The sequence below is a fragment of the Amblyomma maculatum genome, chromosome 5 (assembly GCF_055883805.1).
Source record: "Amblyomma maculatum isolate TAMU_Amacu chromosome 5, ASM5588380v1, whole genome shotgun sequence".
Classification (NCBI taxonomy): domain Eukaryota; kingdom Metazoa; phylum Arthropoda; class Arachnida; order Ixodida; family Ixodidae; genus Amblyomma; species Amblyomma maculatum.
The window spans coordinates 56,576,153-56,589,124 of record NC_139348.1 but is presented as its reverse complement, the minus strand read 5'-3'; the positions used below and the strand labels follow the sequence as shown (position 1 = coordinate 56,589,124).

The 12,972-nt window shown below is 49.7% G+C and overlaps 1 pseudogene; it reads left to right on the top strand.

Annotated features, from left to right (window-relative positions):
- The first annotated feature begins 4,723 nt into the window (after positions 1 to 4,723).
- LOC146188361 (uncharacterized) lies at positions 4,724 to 6,528 on the top strand (annotated as a pseudogene).
- Positions 6,529 to 12,972: the final 6,444 nt, after the last annotated feature.

The following is a 12,972-nucleotide window of genomic DNA, read 5'->3' as shown; positions in this document are numbered from 1 at the left end:
TCCCAGACTAAAAAATCTGCTGAGAACGTACCACTAGAGACGCTGAAAAAAGAAAATGCAGTCATGAGGGAATTACTCCGAAGACTAACACTTGAGGCCTAACAACTCAAAAGCGAACGTGTGCACTCTAATGTCATACATTCCGTGACCTCCACCCTAGTGACAACCCACCAATGATGCCCACTTGCAGCCCGTTAAGGGAGTCGGAAATTTCTGCATCTAAAAGGCGAGCATTGCAACAGGAGGGAAGAAGGACCGGCCAGGTCAGATCGGAAATCAAGGACCGGACCACTAGCGTGCAGAGCGCCATTGAGAACTTGCACACGATGGCGCTTGCATTAGCTAACAGTCACTAGTCTCGAAAGTAGAATGAGCAGCATTGTGGCGACGGTATACCAGCAGTACCCGCAGCAATTCACAGATACAGGAATGCAAAACGTCCCTCACGATGCCGATGCAAAGATGGGTGCCTCCCTCCTCAATCAACATGGCCCTCAATAAACAAGGAATCATCATATGAAAATAAAATGGAACTGGAGAGGATTGCTCGGCAAAAAGCCAGTCCTAAAACAGTACATTATAAACGGAATACACAAACTGGACATCATCTTACTGCAACAAAAGTTACACACGTCGCCAACTTCCCCAGGTTGCCAGGAATGTTTCTTCAAAAGTGATGGCAGAGGTTTATCCACTCTAGTTGACAAAATGTGTGCGACCGTCGTCCACGAACTGAAGGGAGTAAATTTGGAACTTCAATTCATCGAGGTAATACCAAACAAGTTTGGGAAAAAAGTATATTTTTTCTGAATCATATAGTATAGGGAACCTGCGCTGGACTTTTCCGCATACCGCCAGCGCCGCATAATGGCCGTTGCACCACTACCTTGATAGGACGCCTTAGACTGCCGAGGCTGGAGGCGCAGAAAAGCGTCTACTTGATCGCGAAACCAAATACATGCTGCTGCACTTACAAGTGCTCGGTTACGACAAAAATATTATTGCTCTGTACTCTATTCAATCTCAGCTGTGCAAAACATCGGCTGTAGAACTCGGCTCGATTCAGGAGACTGGATGAGTGCGGGGCATTGTTGAGCTTCTCGTTTGAGCCCTGCTCATTGCACTTCATAACGTGGCTTCTTCTGCCTTACCGCATGTACATATAAAGTTCAGTTTATACGCGCTTATCAGTTGCGCAACCTGATGAGAACGTTTTGTGAAGGGCGCCTTTTAGAACTGGGTGTGAGTGGGGCCATTGCAAGATGGAAAACTTAAAGTCAACGAAAGGCGAGCGTAAGTGGCATCCCGATATGCATATATTGCGATCATCTATATGACAAACCGAGAGTTAACAACCTATCCGACTGCGCAGTATTTTGTCGGAATTGCAGAGCGGCGTAATGCTAACCGGCAGGCTTTCAGACTTCTTCCTGCATCGAACTATCGAAACTCACCTAGTGATCATTCAACCATTTTTCACTGGGTCAGTAAAGGAGCTGTACTTGAAAAAAGCTCCACAATTATAAAATTATTTCGTTTGTTGTTTGTTTCGAATAAGAGACGTATTGCTTCAGAGGAAGCGCTTTATGCTTTTAAGTTGGAGGATTTAGTTTGCTGGCTGAAGTACAGCTGAAAATATTGCTGCACTATTTGTTTTAGCATGCCTACAAATTAATAGATATTCTTCATTATCAGTCCATTGTAAATATCGCACTGTACAATCTAGCTGCCTCACCATGAATGATTGTTGAATGGCACGCATGCTGCTAACTGACCAGCACTGTTCAAGTCGTTTATTTGTTTACGAAATAGTATAAATACGCCGATCTCCAGTCGCAGACGGCACACGGGGCGGGATTGATTTTTTCGGGGGGGTGGGGGGGGGCATACGTCAGTGTAAAACCGCACACTTCCCATCTACAATTTCTTTCTCTGTAGGGAACAAAGCATAGCAACTGATTATCTTTTTTTTGAATAACAATGACCGATACTAACACCATCCTTCTATGTAGTTCATTCTTGGCTCTTTAGATAGATAGCGCGGGTTTATACTTAGGATATTTAAGGTATGACTACTCTCCCCCACGCTCGCACATTGTAGGGCACCAAGTTCCGCCCAACGTTTATTAACAAGACAATTGCGGCCACCTAACGCTTTACAGTGCTAGCAGTTTGATCATTTTAGACGTATGCTTCGCAGCGATCTCGGTGTTGTTCGCTTCGAATAAAAAAACGACAAACTCATCGCTTGCTTATCACTCCCCAGGCAGCACCAGCCATCGACCCAATATTAGGCATTGATTGGGGATTACTGGCCCACAAGTGGCCCAATGGTGCCAATGAGCTACCAATAATGCGCAGCCATGCTATAACATAAGCATTATTGGCCCAGTGAACTTCACCCATATCCATTATTGGCATTCAACCGGCTAACAGCGGTCAATAATGCCCACACATATTGAACCGCTTGCCATTATTGTATATACAATGAGACAACCTGGCCAATATTGGTCAACGAGCTACAATGGTCTGCCAATATCTTCCACACCATGGTATAGCCTGGTAAATATTGTCCGGTCAATAACAACGGCTTCTCAATATTGAGTATATCTAGGCATAAAGTGGTCAATAATGTCCAACGAACTTTGGCGGCTTCCTAACATTGTAATATCTTAGTTTCTACTGGTCGATATTGTCTACTGAGCTTTCATGGCTGGTCACCATTGCACATTTCAGGCTGCGGCAGCACTAAAAAAACAGTAGAAGCAGCTCTGACAGACACAGACATTTTTCAATGTGCATGTATCCCAATATGACAGTGTTTTTGGGCTAATTTCGTCCCAACTAAATTCTTCACTGGCCCAAACATCAGTTTACGTTCAACTGTAGAAGATATTCATACGCCATACATAATTTGGGCCACCATATATATTTTTTGGGATTAATGTACAGATGGTCTTAAAATTGTTTGACTGAGCTGACCACACAAAATGCACAGAAGCGCCCATCACGGAAAATGTAAAATATATTTTTCTGAATATATTTTCCGTGATTTACTAATTGTTGCCGATGACCTGCATTTATATTTGATGATTTTGGTAGAGTATTCTTTCATTTACGATTTTAGGCACGATTATGTAAAATTCTGCATATAATAACTTCGAGACAGTTCTTGCAGACTAGACGGCCGGATGTCGATCACGCGTGGACGTAGTTAACACAGATAGTCTTCCAAACTTAAGCCATGCAAGTGTTGAAAAAATTCTGTCAGCACGTGGAATCTACACTGCAGAAATTTGCGAAGGCGAGAATAATGATGCTGCATACGGTGCATCATGTATCATTATCGTTATCAACTAAACACAGCGTCATTACCATTGATACTGTCATCATTGCCATTACCACTAATTGCGGCGTCATTCTCGTCGCTATCATCATGGTAGACAAGGAGAATTATATATGCTGCTTGTTTCGCGATCCGGGGTTTAGCGCAGTTGGTTAAAGCGCTAGCTAGGCTAGGAGTCTGATTCCCGGTGGAGACAGAGAGAGAGAAAAATTTTGATGAGCATAATAATCAGTAAAAATTCGCAGGAGCTGGGTGGTCGGTGCCCCTAGTCCAGGGCTGCGCTGGCAGCAGCTGACTTGCGGACTAGCTGGATAATCGTCCCGGTGGAGACGATTTGTTTTTCTGATCTCTACAAACCACGATGATGGAAAGTGATAAACACATCAGTGCACAGATCCTGAACACGCCTCGGCAACAACTCTCGCGCATGGAATTTCGTTCTATGGGCCTATATATACGCATACGAGTGCACAAGCATACGCACACGCTCGAGCACACATCTGACAAGCAAAAGTTTAATAGATGCGTGTCCGCGAAAAAACTCCTGCGCAGTCAAGAAACGCAAGGTACTCAAATGCAAAGAACGCAACAGAACGTGTGAGTCGCTTTAACAAACACCAGTGGCTACGTTTGGATAGTAAACGCAGAAACGATCGAATATATCCGGTGAATCCGCATCCTGTAAACGTTTGTCTATGATCGGAAACACGCACGCGTAGCATCATCATTTCCGCCTTTTTTACGCGATAGAAAGAAGCCCTACATATGTGCAAGCGATTGCAGAGATGGGAGATATCGATCGTGCTAGCTAATCAAACACTCACTGCATGATTCGCCATTACGCTAGCTGTTTCCGGCATTCAGCATCAGCACAGACTGTACCACGCCTCAATACTAGCTGTTCTTATAGACAGATATGCTGGGGCTGCTTTCAAGGCCTTCGTGTTCTAATATCTACTAAACAGAAATTTGCATCTTATTACTGTACTCTTTAGCGCGCTGATGTGGGCTTCAGCAACAGACAAAGACTGAACGACTTTGGCCATCGGTGTAGCATCGCATAAAATATTTTGGAAGGCGCTGCGGTCGCCGACGGGAGGGGACGTGCTTCTCATCGGCCCCTGCTACTATGCCAATTAACGCAGTGTTAATTTACAGTTACCGCGATATATCTGGTACCAAAGTGTGCGCGAAGGTGCGGGGCATCGACCGGTACCAGTTTTGACCAAGCGGTACGTGATTCTCCCGATTTACGAGGACTTTTCTCTATTGCGGTGCGGACTTTTCTCTATGCCTAACGTCGGCCTACCACGAGTACGGCCACCGGTGGCGACGGGCCCGGCCGCTAGGCCTAACCCGGCGATGAGTACGACCAAGATGGCGTCCGAAATGGAAGTGGCCACGTCGATGGGAGACAACATGACGTCAGCACCGAGCATCGGCAGTCTCGGCGGGCGTACGTGCATTGAAGTTCAAGGAGAGGACATTACACCGGAAGAAGTCGAAGGCTGGTCGGCCTCCGGCAAGCGCGTCAAGCAGATCATGGCCGGCAAGGAAAACGGTGAGTCCGACGCCATTACTCGCCAGTCTAGACCAAAGACTAGGGCCAGCTTTGCTAAGAGAGTTGCAGCCTCGGTAACGAAAGCGGCGAGGATGCCGATGGACATGCCGAAGGAAGACACTAATATAGTCATGAGACCACGGGGAGGTCTCAATGTAGCGAAAACTGAGGCTTCAATAATTATGTCGGCCTTCATGACGGCGGCTCGAGTAACGAAGGAAGAAGCCAAAGCAGACACCATCTGCACGAACGCGCTGCAAAACATCATCGTGGTCAGCACCCCGGACGAGAGGCGTGCCACGCTGTACTCTAAGGTCAAAACCCTTAACGTAGGAGACAGGACATACGAAGTCAGCGCCTACCGAACGGCGCCGGACGGCACGGTCAAGGGAGTCATCCGAGGCATAGCCGTAGACAACACCCCGGAGGAGATAGCCGAGAACATCGTGAACCCGTCCAACCCCCTAGCGGTGGAGGCGCACAGAATCGGCAATACAACCACGGTGATAGTACTCTTCGCAGGAGAGAAAGTACCGAACTACGTCAAGTATGGCTCGATATTAGTCAGGTGCGGGCTTTACCGCAAGCACTTTGACGTGTGCAGGCAATGCGGCAAGATCGGCCACAGGAGAGACGTATGCCCGAATCCCAACACCAGAGTATGCTTCGGCTGCGGAATCAGCCCAGCGAGGATCACAAACGCGAATGCAAGCCCAAGTGCAGGCTCTGCGGGGGACAGCATCCAACGGGCGAGAGGGAATGCAAGAACGAGTACAGGATGCCGTATGTGCTCAAAAAACGGCAATGGGAACGCAAGATGGAAGCCAGGCAGCAACAACTGGATCCGAAAAGCTTTCCGCCGCTGCGAGAGCCGTCTGCCGAGAGACCCCGCGGAGATTCGAGGCAGCGCGACAGCAGCCACAAGAGGGTCAACAGCGAGGGAGGCAGGAGCGCCAGCCGCCACAGACCGTCGCAATCGGGGGAAAGAGTCGCCTGGGCCGAAACAGTCAAGGCAAACATGGCAGAGAAGAGACAACCACCGGCGCAAAAAGCCACGAAGAAGTTCCAAGAAGAGAACGGGGTGGTAATAAAAGCCCTAAGAGACGAGAGCGAGAAGCTAAAGCAGAGAATCGCCGAACAGGACGCAACCATCAAGGAAATCAACGCGAAGCTAACAACATTAATTGCGATGCAGCAAAAGCAGCAGCTCCTGCCGATGCCCGCACAAGAGAGAAGACAAGAAGAGATAACTGAGGACGAACCAGAGGTCGAGGTGGACCCGAGAGCCACGAAAGTGGCGGGACCGGCTCCCAAGAGGAGAGCCATAGAGGGCGCCAAGGAACGAAAGACAATGGAGAGAATCGAAAAGCAGGACAACAGACTCGACCGTCTCGAGGCGATCAGCAAGGTAACCAACGAAAGCCTTACTACGCTCGCGCAAACGGTTCAGCAGATGACAACGAACATACAGAGCACGATCCAGAACATGATGGCGCAAACGCAAGTACAGCTACAGACGCAGATACAGGCACAAATACAAGGTATGGAAGCACAGATCACCGCCAAACTGCAGCAATCATGGACGGGACAGCACGTACAGCAACATCCACACCACCAGTGAGAGACCTCTTGGTCTGGCACTGGAACTGCAACGGCTTTACCGGCAAGAGAGCTGCTGCAGCAACACTTGCAGCAACTAACGAGGAAACCAGACGTCATAATGATTCAAGAAACACACAGCGAAGAGACGCCGAGACTGCCGGGCTACCGATCGCACGACAGCCCGCCGAGCAAAAGGGACACGTCCAAGGGCAAGGGCAGAGGGGTCTGCACCTTCGTTAGGAAAGGGATCACCTTCGTGGAACACGAAATGATCGGCAGAAGCACCATCGAACACTGCACGGTGGAAGTAATCACGGGCAAGAAGAGGAAGGAGAGCACTTTCCTGGTGAACGTCTACAGCAATCCGTCCCACGTACAACAGAAATTCAAGGCACTACTCCACAAGGCAACTTCAGTCGCGGGGAGCAATACGCTCACAGAACGACGGTCAAGGGGAGAGAGCTGATGCAAGACGCTACCGACGTCGGACTGAACCTAATCACGGATCCGGCCTTTCCCACCAGGATCGGCACATCTGTTACGAGAGACACAACTCCTGACCTTACCTTCGTCAAAACTGACGGAGGATCAAGAGAAGCGAAATGGAGATACACGGGCCAAGAGCTGGGCAGCCTCACTACATCGTGGAGGTCGTCGTACCGCTCGAAGGCCAAGGCAACACCGGCATAAGGAAGCATCGCATTACGGACTGGGACGCCTTTCCGAAAGGCGCTATCCGCGGTGCAAGTGGACATTACGGACATCGAGCAATGGGCGGCCAACGTCGTTGAGACGACGGAAGGAGCCACCAAAGAGCTAGAGACGGACGAACGGATAGACAAGATGGACAGTCGGCTGGCCCACCTGATACAAGCCAAGCAGTCCATAAAGGCGAGATGGCAGAAGCGACGAACCAACCGAAGTCTAAGGAAGAAGATCGCCGAGCTCAACAGGCAGATCGACGGACAGATGCACAAGGGCAAGACGTGGAACATGCTGCGGCACCTCCTCGACGAAACCAAGACCAAGGGCCACCAACACAACAACCTGGCCAGGATCCTACACAAGGCAATCTGCGAACACGGGGAAGACGAGGTCAAGCGGCGCTTGGACGCCAAGTACCTGCCGACCACCCCCACGGAAAGACACCCGGATTACGAAGGCAAAGAGAACGAGACGCTAGATCGCGACATCCAGACCTGGGAAGTCAGAGTTGCCCTGCAGAATCTCAATGGAAGGTCTGCCGCGGGTCCCGATCGAGTGACCAACAGAGCGCTCAAGAACCTCAACGAAGCGGCCATCGAAACGCTCACGAACTTCTACAACAAGTGCTGGCAAGAAGGAAGGCTACCCAAGCAATGGAAAGCAGCCAAGACGATCCTCATCCCCAAGCCTGGCAGGTCGCCCAACATAGAGAACCTCAGGCCGATCTCTCTCACTTCGGGCGTGGGAAAGGTCCTCGAGCACGTTCTCATGAACAGGTGGCAGCGTTACCTGGAAGAATCGGAGTTTTACCCAAATTCCATCATCGGGTTTCGGAACAAACTCGGGACGCAAGACGCCATGATCTTACTGAAGAACGAGATCATCGACGATACGACGGGCACCAAGGACTACAGAGCCGTACTCGGGCTGGACTTGCAGAGCGCCTTTGATAAAGTGAGGCACTCGGCTATCCTGGCCCAAGTATCCAGGCTAAACATGGGCAGGAGGACATACCAGTACATCAAAGACTTCCTGACGGAACGGACCACCGAAATCTGTGCGGGAGATCTGCAGCTCGAAGAGAAGAAGCTGGGCAGCGTCGGAACTCCGCAGGGGTCGGTAATCTCCCCGCTACTCTTCAACCTCGTGATGATCGGGGTGGCCACCCGGCTAGAAAGAGTAGCGGGAGTCCGGCACACCATCTACGCCGACGATGTTACGCTATGGGTACCGGGAGGAAGCGACGGACACATCGAGACAACGCTGCAAGAAGCGGTCAACGCCATCGAGGAGCAGCTGGACGGGTCGGGACTCGTTTGCTCTCCGGCCAAGTCAGAACTGCTGGTGATTCCCCCGAAAGGATCGGGCAGGAAAACAACGAATATGGAAGTCAAGTACGAGCGTCCCAAGATCACGGTAAAGACGGCGGGAGGACAAGTGATACCGGAGGTGGAGAAGATTCGAGCACTCGGCTGCTCATCCAGCGAAACCGAGCCAACGGTGAAGCGGTCAACAAGCTCGCGGGCAAAGCGGTTGCGGCAATGAGACTCATGAAGAGGGTGTCCAATAAAAAAGCGGGGATGAAGGAGGAGAGCCTGACTAGGCTCGTTCAATCCTTCGCAGTTAACCACATAACGTACGTGGCCGCCTTCCACAACTGGAGGCCGAGTGAACGTAACAAGATAGACGCCACCATACGCAAGGTGTATAAAGCGGCACTCGGTCTCCTCGGGGGCACGAGCACCGAAAAATTCATGGCGCTGGGAGTCCACAACACGCTGGACAAAATAGCCGAAGCACAGAGAACGGCGCAACTCGAGCGTCTCTCTTAAACGAGAACCGGAAGACAGATACTGCGGGACCTTGGCCTAGAACCGAGGGAAGGCAAGCAGCAGAAAGACGTGCCTATACCAGATAGCATCAACAGAAAGCTCAGGGTCTTCCCGATCCCGAAGAACGTGAACCCCGAGCACAACAGGGAGCGGAGGTTGGCGAGGGCCAGGGCTCTCGTACACCTCCACGCCAGAGAAGAAGGCGCCGCCTACGTGGACGCGGCGGAGTATCCAGGGAACACCAACGCATACGCGGCGGTGGTTGTCGGGGCATCGACGGGTGCAACGAAGACCGCGGTGAGCGTCCGGACTCGAGAAGCGCACCGGGCGGAGGAGGTGGCCATCGCCTTGGCCGTTTCCGACCCCGGATGCACTACAGTGTTGTGTGACTCTAGAACGGCAGTGAAGAACTACGCCAAGGGTAGAGTATGTAGTGAGGCCGCGCGCATACTGCGCAAGGCCGAAGTCATCGGACGCAAAAGTCCTGTGGTGATCAAGTGGTTTCCGGCCCACATGGGCAGTGACGTGTCGGAACGCGGAAACGTGAACCACAACGAGACGGCCAACTCGGCCGCGCGAGGACTAACCAACCGCGCGGCTGCAAGCACGGCCGACTCGGAGTCTTGGTCGCGGCGCAGTGCCAAGGACAAGATGACCACCTTCAACGAAATAGTGAAATGGTACAGACTGAACAGACCGACTATGCCGCCACCTCACCCAAGGCTTACCCGGAAGGAGGCAGTGTTATACAGACAATTACAGACGGGGTCCCTGTTCACCCCGGTGCTAGCTAAGCACATGTGTCCGAGTGTGCACGCGAGCGACATGTGTAGACTGTGCGCGGAGAGAGCCACCGCGGCTCACATCCTTTGGGACTGTAGCGTAAACCCGCGCGAAGCCAGCGAGAAGACGACGATCCCGCCGCAGCTAGAGGCTGCAACGAGGAGCTGTGATCAAGAGACACAACTCAAGGCCGTCCAGCAGGTCTCGGCAGCTCTAGAGAAGCAGCGACCGAGCGAAACCGTGGAGAGGGGGGCAGCACCCCCAAGAAGGGGGCGGCGGCCCTCTCGAACCCGCGGAAGTAGCGAGGGACGTAACAAGACCTCAAGGAGCACAACGCACGAGACTGACGTAGTGGCCGCGTCACGGTAAAAGTTTGTCCTCCCTGCTTGGACGGAGCCTAACCGATTCTGCAGGCATTTTAAATAAAAGTTGTTCTCTCTCTCTCTCTCTATAAAATATTTTATCTCAAAGAAAAAATACAAGCAGTATATATTCTAGCTATGTCTAGCTAATTCACTTGACAAGAAAAGAAATCTTAACTGTACTGGAATTGTTCGCATTCTAACGCGACGTAAATCGCACACTGCCGGAACGTTGTGTGCATGTGGAAGATAATAAAAAAAATCAACAGCACTACATGTGGCAAGGCAAACGAAAAAATAAAAATTTAAAACAATTACCTACAGTGCAATGAGTGTGCGCTCATATGTCGCCAGCATATATGGTAACAAAATTGAAATTGCATAATAACGATACTCTCTCTGGAAGTTATTTTTGTTCAAAAGCTGCAATACATGGCTCATAATGATGGATTTGACTACAGCTTTTGACAGCGTTCTCCTAAGCACTGATCAGAAACTATTCTTCAGCCATTCTATGCCTTATTATCCAACCATATAATCACCGCACCGAAGGCGTTTCCCTCCAGAGAACTAAACAATTCTATACAATCGTGTTATCCAGGTAGCTAATGGCAATTCATATATATTAAAAGTAATGCGAGCGCGTTATTTAGGCAGTTTTGGGGCATTTTTAGAGAACACCGCTCTCAAAGAATTTAACACATTATTGAGAATTAGGTTTCCTCTCTGTAATATTCTGCCGCTTTGACAAGCTTCCTCGGGCTGAAATATGATTTTACCGCGCTTCTATCTGAGGACTACACCTTGTCCCAAGTTCGTAGATATAGTTTCAAAGTTGACCCTTGCTTTCTCTCTATTCTTTCTTTACTGCCAATTTAGTTCTTCAGGTCTTAGCTCATCGAGTATTTTGTATTTCTTGCTGATTTATATGCCCACGCTTAGTTCTATGTGGATTTGTTCTTGCTCTAAACGTCGACCTGATTTGAAAAAATAAAAAGTAAAAAAATGGGAATTTTAACCTTGAAGTACCCGTAGTTATGGTCGTTTTCGCTTTTCTTTTCCTTAATAGGAATACAGCAAGTATACAGGCTGCTGCATCGCTTAGTTGCGCGTCATTACGTTTCAAGAGCACTACGTCATGAACCTGTGTGCCATCTTTAGTAAAAAAATATGTTCATTTGTTCGAACTGAGAACGATTCCGTGAAAACTGAAGATTGTTTTACGTATGTGATTTTTACTGAAACACATAGGTGAAAAGCATTTTGCATAAACAAAAAAATATGTAGCGAAATTATCGTGCCACTGAAAGTTCCGAGCCAACAGTCGAAGCGACCAAAGAGCTACGAACGCACTTCTCGTTGTTTTAGCGAAGCCGAGGGCAAAGCTGCGAATAAAGTTTTTGGTTCGGCGTTGATGGGTGACTAGATGGAGGAGCAAGCCAGTAAGTTGGTGGAGCAACTTGGTAAACAACCGGAGAACTTTATACAAAAGAACAAGAGGTGATACAAGAGACTAACAAAGGAAAACTAGAAGCGGTCGGCCGCGCCGACCACAAGAAAACGCTGCGACTGGTCGTCAACGATGCCTTCGTAATAGAAGGCGATTTCAAAGCTCCGAATAGCATCTGGGGTTACACCTACCGCACATTCAAGGGCAGACAGTTGTGGCAAGACTCCCTAGATCTCGACCTCACACTCATCACCAATCCCGATGATCCGACGAGGACGGGAAATTCGGTTACACGAGATACCATACCCAATCTCACTTTCGATAAAAGCGCAAAAACGCGACTTGGAGAAACACTGCGATTGGTTTAGGCAGCGATCATAATATTCGAGAGCTTCCTCCTGACATCTCATCAGCCCATATCATTGAAAAAAGAATTCAAGTGGACAGACTGTGAAGAATTTCGGTAAGTCAGAAAGGCGAGGCAAGACTCCGCGTCCATCTGCGATATAGACGAATGGACGCACGGACTTAATCCCTAGAGCAGAAACGCCGCGAAGACCATCGCGACCGACTTCGAAATAAAGAGGGTGGACAGGGAGATAGCGTGGCGAATACACTGCGCCTGAGGTATCTCACTCTGCGGCCCTCTCTCACACAAGGTTCTTACGCGGGAAGGCCCAATGCTTCGCTAGATGAAGATTTCAGCAGCGAAGAAATACGTTTAGCGCGGCTCGACCTTCACATTAGGTGGTTTCCCGAACCGAATAGTGTCACCGATAAGACTGAGAAACTTGAACAACGACTCCGTGAACAAATCCACGGAGTATATAAACGAACGATGGAAGGAGGGCTCCGTACAAAAGCAGTGGTAGACCGCATAGACGGTATTCATCCCCAAACTCAGCAAGGCTCCTAGCTTGGAAAACCTGAGGCCAATGTTGCTTACTTCATGTATGGGCAAAGTTGTGAATTTGCATTCCTCAATCAAGCAAACACTCACCTCGAATTGACAGATACCTACCCAAACACCGTCATCGGGTTTCGGCTTCGCCTCTCTACGCAAGGCTGTATGCTCCAGCTAAAATATCAGATCCCGGACGAAATGACCCGTTCCACCAAAGCTATCCTCCGACTCGAGTTTGAAAGCGCATTCGACAGGGTCGCACATTTGGCGATTCTGGCACACGTCTCGCGCATGAACCTCGGTGAAAGAGCCTCTAATTACGTAAAATACTTTCTCGCCGACAGACGGGCGCTCCTAGTAGCGGGAGACATCAGGTTTGAGGAGCAAAAGCTTGAAAGCACCGGCAGCCCTCAAGGAACGATTATTA